The following is a 13,393-nucleotide window of genomic DNA, read 5'->3' as shown; positions in this document are numbered from 1 at the left end:
AAGGAAATACATTTCTGTGGTTTAAGCCACCCAGTCTGTGGCACTTCGTTATGGAAGCTCTAGGGAACTAATACACTTAACTAAATTAGAAATTCTGGGGCCTAGCAGTTTGTGTTGAAACAAACCCTCTGGGTCATTCTGATGCACACTAGAGAGAACCACCACTCTAACCCATTATCAGACATTTCTACCTCTTTGTTGCTGGGATGTGTAAATGTAAGCCTGAGCCTAGCTTTGGCTATTGTTCTAGCTTGGTGGGGACAGTCCACCTAGGAGAATGAAGTCATGTGTAAAGAGAAGCAAAGATTAAATATATATACAGAGAGAGAGAAGGAGTGAGATGAGAATGTTCGAGGCCATTGAAAGCCACTCTAGGATGACCCTGGCCAGCTTACTCCAAAGTTTTGATACAAAGTCATCTTTGTCAGTTTTATGTCCATAAATAGAGTATAAGCTCTCAATAGATAGGGCTGGGATTTTTTTTCCTTTTATATGCTCCACAGCCCTGAGCACTAGATTCATGGAATAACAGTTGTCTTCTAAGTAATTTGCCCAGTGAACTCTCTGAGAGCCACCCTCCTTTCCATCCCTATGGCCACGGCTGAGTGCTGGCCTCATCAACTCTTGCCTAAATCCTTGTAACAGCCCTTAAGTGGTTATCCAACCTCTCTTCCTCACCCTCCCACATCTACCTTGTAGCTGAAATAAGCCAGTTAATCCTCTGGCACTTCCTGACCACATCACTTTCCTGATGAACACCCTTCAGCGTCCCGGCCTCCCCCCACTGCCTTAGAGTCAACGTCAAGTTCGTTGCTCAGAATCGGAGTCCTCACCTTCGGACTGCTGCTTCTCTGGGCTGGTGCATCTCTTAGTCCCAGAACCTGGGGCAGGAGACTGGCTAGCTAGTCACCAAATCCATTTCACTTTCCTTCTGGGAACACATCTAAACTGTAGTCTGCAGACTGCCTTGCAGATGTCCATGTGTTAAGTTCTAGCCAGCGAAATGTAAGAGGAAGTGATGAGTGCCACTTCTAAGCTTGGCCCATAAAAACTTCTTGCATCATCCTGTATGCTCTCTTTCCCCATTTGCGGGCTGGATGTCAGTGCCCAGTGTGACCTTGGAAGCCACATGGACAATGGCAGAGCCTCCGTTAGCCCATGTTACTGAATAATGGTAAGGTGCAGAGTACCCTTCCTCCTCCATTGCCACTGATTGAACTTTATGTGAGTGAGAAATTAACATCTATTACACTAAGCTATTGACCTTTTAGAGTTTTAGCTGTTACAGCAGCTGGTGTTCAGCAGAAACCAAGGTCTTGGTTATTCCAGACTCCTTCGGGGACTTCCAAAGAGCTTTGCTATGTCTCTCTGTTCTCTCTGCTTCATTCTCCTGTCCAATGTCAACCACCTTTTAAGTCCAGCTCCAATCTCTCCTCCTTCACAGACACCCCACACTACAGGCTAAAATAGACCCCTCCTCTCTCTGCCCTGTGATATAGTTGGCATTTACTGAGTGCTGATCATGTGCTAGGCTCTGTAGTGAGCCACCACAATCATTACCTCTTCTAATCCTGGCTACTACATGAAATAGATGCTTCTATTCTCCCCAATTTAGAGATGAAACGCAGAGGATTAGGTCACTTGCCCAAGTTCACATAGCTAGTAAGTGGCAAAGTTAGGATTTCACCTAGGGAAGACTGGCTCCAGAGGCCCCACCCTTAATTGTGACATGACACTGCCTCTACGTACCACCATTAATGTTCTCATAACCTCCAAGAATTTCTCCTATGGTGGGATTTTTCAGTGCAAATTAAATACAATATGATCCTTTAATTACAGAGCACAATTTATACTGAGCAGATCACAGTTAGTTATAATAGTGGAGGGGAGGAATCTGCTACAGGTGAACTAGAGAAGGAGATGGTAGGCACTGAAGAAGGCGTGTCCTGATGTCTTTAGGATGCCTCCTTAGAGGGACTCCATGCTTTGTTACTCCAGCAGAGGATGGTCAAGGTGATTGGAGGTCTGAGCTAGTGATAGTGCTGGGTGATAGGGGAAAAAAAGCTGTTCCTCTTGAACAAAATCATGAGGAAGTCTAAAACTGGATTTGCTCTGTGATGTTCATCTTTAACAGCCATACACTTATAGCTGTAAAAGCACCTTTATTATTGACATTCCTGAAGGAAAAATAACATTTTTATGGCTAGTCTGACACTCTCAAACCCCTAACCTCATTTTCCCCATTGAAGCAATTGTCTCTATAATTCAATTTTTTATAATACAAGATTCCTTAAGCATGCAAACTCCACATCCTAAGAGCATAGCACACAACTGGTATCCTTCAGGATGTCTGTCTCTCCCTGATTGAGCTCCCCAAGGGTGAACATAGGTCAGCTCCATAGCTGGGGCCTTGGAAACCAGCACAGAGACCAGTCCAGAGCCTGGCATGGAGCAGGTGCCCAACGGCTGTTTGCTAGGTGCTGCCTCTGCTACCACCTGCCATCCCTCCTGAGAACCCACCCTTTATTTCTCTTCTCTGTCATGTCCTTTGGTAAATGTAACATCTCCAGCTGGTTTAACCTCCCCTGATCTGTCTCCTGCAAACAGCCTGAATCACTGCATACCAGCATTGCCCAGAGCCCTTCTTCATGTGAAATCAACACACACCATCTTATGCTGCCACCACTACCATTACAAAACTCTTAGCAGCCCATAGAGAACTGAGTTCAAATCCCACCTCTCCTTGCCACCAAGGAGGCTAGGTGGCAAGCCCTGGATCACACAGGTCCCACAGACCCTATCAGCTCCTTCTGCTTTCATACACAATTAATTTAGCAGACCCCAGAGGCTCCCTCAAGGCAGGAAACAGTACCCTGAGAGGAGGGCAGGTGGCTCTGATGGTGGCCAAGGGTTTGAATAGGCCAGCCAAGTCTACAAACTTAGACACTGTGAAATAGACCTGCTGTTTGCCTCAATTTCTCTCTAAAAGCCCAAGACCACATTAGCCATGGGATGGTGACACTTCTGCTCTGGTGACACCACTGACAGTCCTGTACCAAGAGCTGGAAGCACTGGGCATTACCTTCTATTCACACAGTCGGCAGCTGTGTGACTTTGACTTCCTCTCTCTGAGCCTCCATTTCCTCACCTGTCCTTCTCCAGGGATGCTAACACCTGCCTTGCACAGTTATTCAAGGATCCCATGACCTACTGGGCATAAAGTACCTAACACAAGACCCAGTCCACACAGGTGTGCTCAGTAAATGGAAACTATTTGAAGATTATGATGATGGTGGTGATGATGATGATAACAATGATCATGATGATGATGATGATGATCATGACAATGAAAATCTCTTTTCAGCAAAGTGATCAAGGCCTCAGTGAGATTTGGAGCCCACCTGAATAAGCACTGAGCATGTTTATCCTGATGGGTCAGGAGACACTATTAGAAACCAGGGTGAACCCAGGTGCCACTGAAGGTTATTATGCCCAAACCTGCCCTGCCTTCACCTTCTTCAAGTCCTTGAGTGAAGAAAGTAACCAGGACAATAATTAGAAAATAGAAAATGAGTTAAGTGACACTGATTTTTAACAGAAGCTTTGGCCCCAAACTCAGTGCTGAAAATTGAGCTGGCCTATGGGGAAGGCTCCTTACCTGGATGAGGTGAACCCCTCTGGTCAGAAACTAAGCAGGTCCCCAACTGAGTAGTTCAGCCCATGACCAAATGGAAGTCCCAAACATTGGCAACACAGCCCCTCTGCACCTGGATAAACAGAAAAGGAGACCAAGGATGAAGGAGAGAGGCTGACCAGTGTCTTAAGAAGAGCAGGGATGGAGCCCAGACTGCAGTGGGGGAGAAAGAAAAGCCACAGCCATGGGCAGACCTTGGTCACCTCTGAAGTCTCTAGCAGCCCCTGGCCCAGAAAAGATCGCTCAGAACAGCTCTCCTCTGAAGGACAACAGAGGGGCCCCCAGATTCCCCCAGGGCCTCTGGGTGGGCCCAGTCCTCTGCAGCTGGCATGGGAGCTACAGTACATGCTGCAGGCCCTGAGCCCTCCCACTTCATTCCTTGCTGTCCCTGTGTCTCTGCTCCAGCCAGGCCAGCCCCTTGCTGGCTATGGCAGGCAGTGAGACCCGGCTCTAAGGATTCACACAGACACTGTGCCTTGGGATCCAACCCAAATCCTTTAGTCTGGTGTTTCAGGCCCAGGTCTCTCCTCCCTACAGCACCAGGCACAGTGCACTTCCATTCCACTCATCCACATCCCCATCTTCCCATGGTCATTCCAAGCTCTGTTGCCTCCAAGAAGCCCGCCCTGCCTGCCCTAGTCCCCTCCCTGTTCTGAGCCCTCGCCATTCTTCCTCTCTGGTCCCTCATTTGATAAATCAGCTGTAAAATATTTTATCAGAGAACACCTTGTATTGCTCTATCTTTACTTAGGATCCTGATTCCCCAGCTCTAGAGAAAGCCCCTTGAGCTCTTAATCTGGCCAAGCTTCAGTTTCCTCATGTGTAAAACAGAGACATTGACAACTAGATTTGTAGAACCCACTCTATTCCAGGCCCAATATTAGGGGTTGTGGGGAATACAAGAAGGAAAATACACAGTCTCTGATCTCAAGGAGCCACTGGGCACTCATAACAAGAACCCAAGGTGGTGTGCAGTAGAGGGACAAAGCAGAGACAAGCCTTGTGTGGTGAGGGTTCAGGGGAGGGAAAGATGTGGGCAGTCTTCTTGAAAGAGGTAGTATTTGAGCGGTCATGAGAGATGATTGGTCTCCAACAGGCAGATGTGGGATAGAGAGGGAATTCAAGGTAGAAGAATAACATGAGCAAGAACATGGAGGAGGGAAATTTCAGGGCCTGTTTGGTAAAGTAGATATTTCCATTTGCCTGGAATCTATGGTACCAGTAGGCTGTAGAGGAAATACTGCCAAGTGATTTCAGCCTTTGGAGTAAAGCACCTTGAATAGAAGGATGATAAACTTGCTCCTATTCTGTTGAGGGAAAGTTTTTGAAGAAGACCAAGGATAACATGACCAAAATATCTTCATAGAAAGATTAATCTGGCAGGGCGAGAAGAATGGATTAAAATGGGAAGAAACTGGGGCACAAATAGGTCACAATGAAATGCCATTTCACATTTACTAGATGGACCAAAATTAGGATGTCTAATAACACCAAGTGTTAGGGAAGATATGAAGCAGTGGAAATTCTCAGACACTGGTGGTGAGAGTATTAATTACTACAGCCATTTTGGAAAATGATTTGGCATTATCTTACATAGCCAAACATTTGCATATGTTCTCTGCGACCCTATAACCCAGCAATTTCACCCCTAGACCAGTATTCTCCAGAGCAGCAATTCTCAAATTGTGGTCCAGGGACTTGAAACTTTTTCAGGGGATCCATGAGGTCAAAACTATTTTCATAATACATTTGAAAAGTATTATTTGACTTTTTTACTCTTGTATCACAGGTGTACAGTATTTTTCAGAGGATGCATGATGGATGATATTGCAACAGATTGACCATGGATATAGATACAAGAATTCAGCTGTCTTCTGTTAAGCCAGACATTAAAGAAATTTGCAAACATGTCAACAACGTCACTCTTTTCCATTTATTTTGTCTCAGAAAAGTTATTTTTCATTTAAAGTGTGTAATTTATGTTAACATACAATGAGTTTCTTACCATCATTTTAAAATGAATTAATAAATACACTTTTCTCAGCTTTAATTTCTAATATAGTGAATATATTTAGATATAACTCACATAAACAAAAGCTCTTTGGGATCCTGAGACTAAAATGTTCGATAACCACTGCCCCACACAAACTCCTGCATATTCTTCTGAGGCTGTGAACAAGGAGGCCTGTAACAGCACTCTCTTAGCTAAATATTTGTAGTAGCAAAAACTGAACATAGCTCAAATGTCCACAGACAAGAAAATGAATAAAATAAATTGTATATTTATTTTGGTATATTATACAGCATTGTATATTATAATGGTATATTATACAGCATTGAAAATAAATGAACTACAGCTTTAAAAAAATAGATACATCTTAGAAAAATACATTGGTAAAAACAAGACAGGTCCAGAAGACAACAAATATTATATCATTTTTACAAAGCTCAAAAACAAACTAAGCTAAACATGTATACTTAGGAATACATACATATGTCATAAAGCTTTTTTTAAGCAAGAAAATAATAAATACACAACTCAGCCTCTTGGATGGAGTCTGAGGATTAAGTTAAAGGAGGAGCACATACCTCTTGTTGATAATGTTCCAATTCTTAAGTTGGGTTGTGGCTGATAGGCAGCCATGTTACTATTATGCTTCATAATTACATAAATAATACATATACTCTGTTGTATGTACCAAATACGATCTTAAAAAGATAACCCCTAGCACCCAGACTGTGGCCTCTAAATACCATTTCCCACTAAACAAACACAAAGGTTTCTCGGAGAGGCACATTGCAGTTCTGGGGCAGGAAATGTACAAAATGGTACATCTTGTCATTCTAGAAAGCCGGGAAGCTAGCAGAGACTACTGGGATAATAATCAAAAGGGCTCAGAAGCCAAGTTGAAGAGATTTCCATTAGCCAAAAACAGGATAATTTGAGTGTCAAAAAGGATAAAAACTGAGCTTCTCCGAGAAAACACCAAATGGTGGATGATGCCGGTGCAGCGGGGCAAGGGGGAGGCCCTGGGGACCCTGGGATGGGGAACTGCAGTGGGTTCCGCGGAGGTTTCGGCAGTGGCATCCGGGGCCGGGGTCGTGGCCACGGACGTGGCTGGGGCTGAGGCCGCGGAGCTCGCGGAGCTCACGGAGGCAAGGCCGAGGATAAGAAGTGGATGCCCGTCACCAAGCTGGGCCGCTTGGTCAAGGACATGAAGATTAAGTCCCTGGAGGAGAGCTATCTCTTCTCTATGCCCATTAAGGAATCCGAAATCATTGACTTTCTCCTGGGGGCCTCTCTCAAGGAGGTTTTGAAGATTATGCCGGTTCAGAAGCAGACCCTTGCTGGCCAGCGCACCAGGTTCAAGGCATTTGTTGCTATTGGGGACTACAATGGCCACGTCGGTCTGGGTGTTAAGTGCTCCAAGGAGGTGGCCACCGCCATCCGTGGAGCCATCATCCTGGCCAAGCTCTCCATTGTCCTCGTGCGCAGAGGCTACTGGGGGAACAAGATCGGCAAGCCCCACACCGTCCCTTGCAAGGCGACAGGCTGCTTCGGCTCTGTGCTGGCCCGCCTCATCCCTGCACCCAGGGGCACTGGCATCGTCTCGGTGCCTGTGCCCAAGAAGTTGCTCATGATGGCTGGTATCAATGACTGCTACACCTCAGCCCGGGGCTGCACTGCCACCCTGGGCAACTTCACCAAGGCCACCTTTGATGCCATCTCTAAGACCTACAGCTACCTGACCCCTGACTTCTGGAAGGAGACTGTATTCAGCAAGTCTCCCTATCAGGAATTCACTGACCACCTCGTCAAGACCCATGCCAGAGTCTCCGTGCAGCGGACCCGGGCTCCAGCTGTGGCTACAACATAGGGTTTTTACACAAGAAAAATAAAGTGAATTAAGCCTGAAAAAAAAAGGATAAAAACTGAAATGGATTGAAACATATCTCATGTATTTAAACCCATATGAACTCATTATGAGTTCATAATGATACAGAGTAATCTCACTGGTTACCTTTGGATAATGCTAGAGAACAAATTCATTATTTTTAAAACTGAAAACAAATAGGGAGAATCAAGCATTTACCCTGCCTTTCCTGAATGAACAGTACCTCAGGGTAACCAAGTAGTTTATGAAAGGATGTTACCCTTTATAAAAGTCCAGCTAACAAACAAAAAAATGATAAACTATTACGGCTAAGTGCAGGGGCTCACACCTGTAATCCCAGCACTTCGGGAGGCCAAGGTGGGCAGATCGCTTGAGCCCAGGAGTTCGAGACCAGCCTAGGCAACATGGGGAAACCTCATCTCTACAAAAAATACAAAAAATTAGCTTGCCTTGGTGGTGCATGCCTGTAGTCTCAGCTACTCGGGAGATTGAAGTAGGAGGATCACGTGAGCTGGGAAGTCGAGGCTGCAGTGAGCCGTGATCACGCCACCGCATTGGCGCAAGTCTTTGTCTCAAAATAAATAAATAAATAAATAAATAAATATTACTAATATGCAAATTCTGAAGAAATAATGGATCTAGTCAGTAATCATCAACAGCTGCTAATAACAAAAAGAGAGATGACAATTAGGCAGTTTGTGCTCCCTGGTAAAAGTTTACAGCACCATCTCCAAGGCGTTCTTGCCAAAAATCAAATCTGAATCTGATGAGACCTCTAGATGCAACTAGTGATATACAGGAAACTCAGGGAACAGATGAACACATTAAACACCACCATAGGATTCATTCAGCAAAATCCAAATGTGGAAAACGGATAAACAACCCAGTTTCTTCAACAAATACACAGCTGAAAGAAGAGGGATGAGTGTATACATTAAAAACAAATAAAGACACTATGAGCCAATTGTAACATATGAAATTATTGGGATCCTGAATCAAACAAATTGTAAAACAATAGAATAAAATTATAAGTTAACCTAGGAAGTTTAAACGCTATATATTTTATAATATTATGGAATTTTTTGTTACTTTTAGGTATGGTAATGATATTACAATTATATATTTTAATGCATCATTATATTGATAGATGTGATGATATGCTGTTTGGGTTTTGTTTCAAAACAACCTGGAGGCAGGATAGGATAAGAATAGTGAGCAGCAGCAGGTGAAACAAGATTGGCCACAGGCTGATAACTGTTGAAACTCGCTGACAGGTACATTGGGTTCATCATGTTATTCTCTCTATTGTTGTATAAGTTTGAATTTTCCATAATAAAACATTTTTTAGAGAGCAGGGACAAAATAAAAATATTTCCAAACAACAATAAAAGAGAGATAATGAAGAAGTCGCAATTGTTCAGATGGAGGCCAGTGATGCCATAAAGACAGAGCAGAAGCAGCCTGGAAATGCTGACTCTGAAATGCCACACACCGTTGTTAAAATGTCCAACCAGAAATCAGTGTGTCTTGGAAAGATCACCTCTGGGTCACTAAAGAAAAACATCAAAACTAAACAAACAAACAAGTTCCAACACTGCCATGGAGATCCCGTCCTTAATGCTTTTTATCCTGGAAAGTTGTTGCTTATCTCTCTCTTGTGTTTCCTGTCCATAAGCCAGATCTGCTTCTGTGACAGTTTCCCCAGTCCCATGGTGACTCAGATGTGATGCAGCAGTTGATACCTTGGAAACCATTGGAAAAGGGAGGAGACCCTGATGGGGGTCCCAGAATGCTTCTCAGATTAAACGACTTCACTTCTCCTGCCAGAGAGAAACTGAAGCCTACAGAGCTGAGGTCACTCACTAGTGCCCAGTAGAGCCACCTGAGAAAGCAGAGAATGCAGAGTCAGTCAGAGGACCCTGGAGCTGAGCCCAGCCCTGCACTCCCTGGGCAAGTGACCCTAGAAAGCCTTTGATTCCTCATTTGTAAGGTGGGGCCTGCAGTCACACATGCATCACACAGCAACATGCAAGCACACATGGCATGCAAACTGCTGAGCACGTTACAGTTCCTGGATGGTGGTTATTTATTATTTAGACAATTCAAGCCTGGTGCCTCCTACCCAGGGCCATTCTACCGTGCCATCACCAACAACAGACATGACCTGAGCATCTACTCAATACCAAGCATGAGTCTTCTCTCCTTTCTTTCCTGGTCTTGTGTGAGACACTATCATAGTCTTCTCCTTGCTAATGAATCCTGCCCCAAAATAGCCTGGGAACTGAGTCTCCACTACCTGAAGAGGTGCCAAGATAAGCACAGACCATGGCCTCTGCCCTATATTGGGCTTCCTAGCAACAGATTCTGGAACTAAGAGTTGTGTGCAGAAGGCTCATTGGAGAGTGCTCTTTGGAGTCGCACCTGCAGCTGGACATGGGGCCAAGCTGACCCATAATGAATTGCAACATCTCAGTCTATCCTCTGTGGAACTTTGGAGCTAGGGTGGCCCCTCAGAATTGTCTCAAGTTGGGGAAAGAGGGCTGGGCTTTTATATCCCTGCCTCAGCCAGTCATGGTCACAGCCACCCCTGAAGGGAAGAGTATACTAGAGTGAGGCAGTTCCCATAGCCAATGGCAATTTCCAGTGAGCTGCCACAGGACTAGCCAGCAACCAAAATCCCCAGCAGGTGGGGGGTGCTGTGTCAACCCTGGAGAGGGGATCTAGACAGAAACACCACAGTATCCACTACAGCCTCAGAGAGACCTGAGTTTCAAACTTGCTTCTGTCACTTACAGCTTTGTCACCTTTGTGGAGATCTGCTGCTTACTGGATATTCGGAGTCTTAAATAAAAAAGACTGGATAAAATTGTCTGGATAAAAATGAATTGGATAAAAATTGAACTTTAAGGCTTATCTGCTTGCCTTCTCTATACTCTCTCCCCTTAAAATGACAGGAAAAGAGAAGATATAAACCCATAAGGACAAGAAGAAAGGAAGACAAGTCATTTATGGATGAGAGAGTTCAACAAATTTCTATAAGATTAAAAGGAGATGGAGGTGTGAGTGGTAGAAGCCACAGCACAACCTAAGCTTTCATGATCCACCAACACTGAGTGAGCATTCTCAGAGGAGCCACACTCACCAGCCTCTCTACAAACATTATGGGCTGAAAACCTCGTCAGGTAGGCTGTTCCTTCCAACGCCCAAATACATCTCTTCCAGTTCATCTGTCTGCTTTCCCAGAAACAATTGCTTATTCCCAAACTTGTTTATGCCAGTGGCACTTGCTTTTGTAATTATGTGATTCCATTTAATATTAATAAACCAATAAAATATGGTTGTAAAAAGGGAGTTGTTTTATGAAAACTATGTTGGACACTTTAAAAGACTCAATGAAAGCAGATTGCCATTTAAGAAAAAATGTTTATCTGAGTTACAGACAAGCAGTTGTAACAGACTTGGAGGAAATCACATAAATCTAGAAGGAATCTGTACTCAGATTGTTCCATAAGCGCCTTTTAAGTTTTAGTTGCACAATAAAGGTGAACCTGGAAACGGTAGACAATGTTTTATGCATTGGGATTTGTGCAAGAAAGACCTTAGGGAATTCCAACTAACAGGTCCATACTCAAAGAAAATGGAATAGGCATCAGTATGTTTTCAGTCAAAACAAAATAAAATCATTTTTAATGATTTATTGCTTGAAACAATTTTTTTTTGATTAGCCAACTGGTTTCTATTGTCTCTGAGATAAGACCTGCAGTAGATGTACCAATGAGAAGAAAGGCAATTGCCTGTAGAGGGGGAAAAGGGCATGAGATTTGAAGGCCAGAAAGGGCTGAAAACAGCAGGATTAACTGAGAATCTGCTTAGGGAACAGCCAGATCCCCCTGCCCCAGCCGTCTTCCCACTCTATAAAAAACGTGGCAGCGACTCCAGACCTATCACTATATGCCAGGTTAAAAACTTTACATAAATAAACTCAACAACCCATGCAGTACTATTCTTATTAGGCCTAATTTACAGATAGGAAACAGGCAGAAAAAGATTAAGTGACTTGTCCATGGTCACATAGCTAGAAAGTGGCAGAGTTGAGATTCAAACCCAAGTGATCTGACTCCAGAATCCATCCTCTTCACCACATCCATCCTACCTTACTGAAGAAACAGGGCAGTCCCAAAGAAAAGAACTCCCCTTTTTTAATATTTATGTGTCCCCCCCCCACAAAACAAAAGGCGAAGTCCTGTCTGGTCCACCCAGAGGGAAATCGGCCCCATCTGCCTTCACAGACATCCAATGCCAGTCAACTTCTTGGATACTTATCCTTAACTATGGACAAAAGCCAAGGACCAGTAAAGATTAAAGAAGCCTCCATCCAACAGGAGGAGAGATGCAGAACCACAGAGAGACCACAATAAAGCAACCAAACAAAAGAGGGAAGCCGGAGAAGACAGAGATAAGTCAGCGAACAGGAGGAAAAAAAAAATCACTATTGATATCCTCAGAGAGATAAATACAGAGGCTGTATCTATGTTGTGGGGTGGGGGGAAGGAAGAACAGAGAATGAACAAGTATGATAGCTGAAATTAAAAATTCAATAGAATGGTTGGGACATATATATAACGGAATAGCCTAGAGAGTAGAAGAGAAAGACAAGCAGAAGGGAAATACAGAAAAGTGAAAAGACACAGGAAAAGCAGTGCTGAAGGCCCAAGCTCCAACTCGCAGGAGTTGTGGAGAGGAAGCAGACAGAAGATTACTAAGGAAAAATAAAGTTTCACAGGACTGAAGGACACAAGTTTCCACATTGAAAAGGGCCACCCAGAGCCTAGCACAATGAATGATAAAAGCCACCATGTGACATGTTTTGTGAAATTCTAGAATTCCAAAGATTAAAAAAAAAATCCTCAAAACCAGCCAGGGACAAAGAAAAGTTGCACATAAGGAACATGAATCAGAAGGCATGAAGCTTCTCAAGGGTCACTCTAGGTGTTCGAGACAGTGCAGGGCACCCATGTCTAAAGGAGAATGATTTCCAACCCAGAATTCTATGCTTAGCTGAATTATTGATCAAGTGCAAGGGCAGAATACGGAAAAGTCCACATGGATGAAAATTCCCCCACCCCTGCCCAATTTCTTAGGAAGCAATTAAAGTTTTCAAAAGAAGGGAGCAAACCAATAGAGACAGAGGACCATGAAATGATCCTGGAGAGACACCCTTGGACCAGAGGGTTCCTGCAGACAGCTGGGTAGCGCAGTTTGGGAGGGAGCATTTCTCAAGGCAGAATACCGAACATGACAGACAGAGGAGGTTTTGTCGGGAAGCTATAGGATGAGAAGCCGTGGCAGTTCTGATACAGGTTTTGGGAAAACTAACAGCTACATTTTCTTAAAAGGAATGCTGATCACTGAATTACCTAAAAATAGTGCTTCAGATATACCGGGCATGCGCATGGGGCTGGAAGACAGCTAATTCCTTATTTATTCTAACAGGGAGACAACAGATAAAGTCTAGCGTTGGTAAATTAAGAAATCGCAGCATGAGCATATTATTTTGAAGTATGAGGGTAAATGCCAGAAAATACAGGTAAAAGTGGCTAAAGTGGTTGCCATCAGAGTGCAGAACTGGGAGGATGGATTGGGTGAGGCAGGAGATAGCTGTTTTTCGATAAAGAAAAAGCCTTTCCATTTGCATCCAGCCCGGGCCTCAGATTTCCCGAAGCACTTTCACATACAATATGAATTGGTTTCCTCAAGAACCCCCCATTACAGAGACAGGAAACCGAGGCCCGGACAGAACAGT

The 13,393-nt window shown here is 44.0% G+C and overlaps 1 long non-coding RNA gene and 1 pseudogene across 3 annotated transcripts in view; one reads left to right on the top strand and one right to left on the bottom strand.

The window, feature by feature from the left end:
• The window catches only part of LOC100938885 (uncharacterized), a 66,852-nt gene extending 65,173 nt beyond the window's left edge, over positions 1-1,679 (bottom strand). For all 3 annotated transcript variants that reach the window (XR_008514857.2, XR_008514858.2, XR_008514860.2), the window contains exons 1-2: positions 1,561-1,679; positions 834-991 (exon numbers count right to left, since the gene is read on the bottom strand). This is a non-coding gene — a long non-coding RNA (uncharacterized LOC100938885). The remainder of the gene's footprint in view (positions 1-833; positions 992-1,560) is intronic.
• A 5,005-nt stretch (positions 1,680-6,684) lies between these two features.
• On the top strand, positions 6,685-7,587 carry LOC100462299 (small ribosomal subunit protein uS5-like; annotated as a pseudogene).
• Positions 7,588-13,393: the final 5,806 nt, after the last annotated feature.

This window comes from Pongo abelii, chromosome 1 (genome assembly GCF_028885655.2).
Source record: "Pongo abelii isolate AG06213 chromosome 1, NHGRI_mPonAbe1-v2.0_pri, whole genome shotgun sequence".
Lineage (NCBI taxonomy): Eukaryota > Metazoa > Chordata > Mammalia > Primates > Hominidae > Pongo > Pongo abelii.
Note: the sequence above shows the minus strand (reverse complement) of the source record. Positions and strands in the feature narration are given on the sequence as shown.